The sequence below is a fragment of the Myotis brandtii genome, unplaced genomic scaffold (assembly GCF_000412655.1).
Source record: "Myotis brandtii unplaced genomic scaffold, ASM41265v1 scaffold320, whole genome shotgun sequence".
Classification (NCBI taxonomy): Eukaryota; Metazoa; Chordata; class Mammalia; order Chiroptera; family Vespertilionidae; genus Myotis; species Myotis brandtii.
The window spans coordinates 1,333,268-1,334,237 of NW_005362270.1; positions in this window are offsets into that span (position 1 = coordinate 1,333,268).

Sequence of the window (970 nt, forward strand, 5' to 3'; positions counted from 1 at the left end):
CATCCCTCACTCCCCGCCCCAAACACACACACCCACTGCCAGCCTGTAGGGGGCTCGGGAAGAAGTAAGCCTCTCAGGTGATGAGTCAGTGCCCTGTGGCACACCTTCCTCAGCTCTGCTCTGTCCAATTCTCCAAAGCCAAATAAATAGGAAGTGTGGCAGACTGGGTTCTTTTTAGCAGCAGTACACTTGGGTTTGTTTTCATGGGCATGAGTCCACTGGAAAGCAATTATTTTCTCTTGTCTCTTTGCTGCATCAGAGAAATGGAGCCACTTAAAAAAGAATTCAAAGAAACAATTATGCAGCTTACAAAATGGAATCACAGAGTGACTGCCAACTTGACTGTGCTATTATGTCATGACTGGTTCTTTTTTAATATAAAAATGCTATATTTAAGGTGTACACATGTTTTGATATACATAGTGAAATGATTACTGCAGTCAATCTAATTTAACATCATCTCTACATAATTGGCATTTATGTATGTGTGTGTGTGTGTGTGTGGTAAGAGCACCTGAGATATACTCTCTTAGCAAATTTCCAGTACACAGTATTATTAACTACTAGAGGCCCGGTGCATGACATTCGTGTACTGGGGGGGGGGGGCAAGGAGGGGTCACTCAGCCCGGCCTGCACCCTTTTGCAGTCTGGGAGCCCTCGGGGAATGTCCGACTGATGACTTAGGCCCCCTCCCCAGTCAGACATCCTTAGCACTGCCACAGAGACAGGAGAGGCTCCCGCCACCACCACAGCTACACTCACCAGCCATCAGCCTGGCTTGTGGCTGAGCGGTGCTCCCCCTGTGGGAGTGCACTGACCACCAGGGGGCAGCTCCTGCACTAAGCGTCTGCCCCCTGGTGGTCAGTGTGCAACATAGCAACTGTTCATTCCACTGTTCGGTCGATTTGCATATTACCCTTTTATTATATACTAGAGGCCCAGTGCACAAAAATTTGTGCACTCGGGGGGG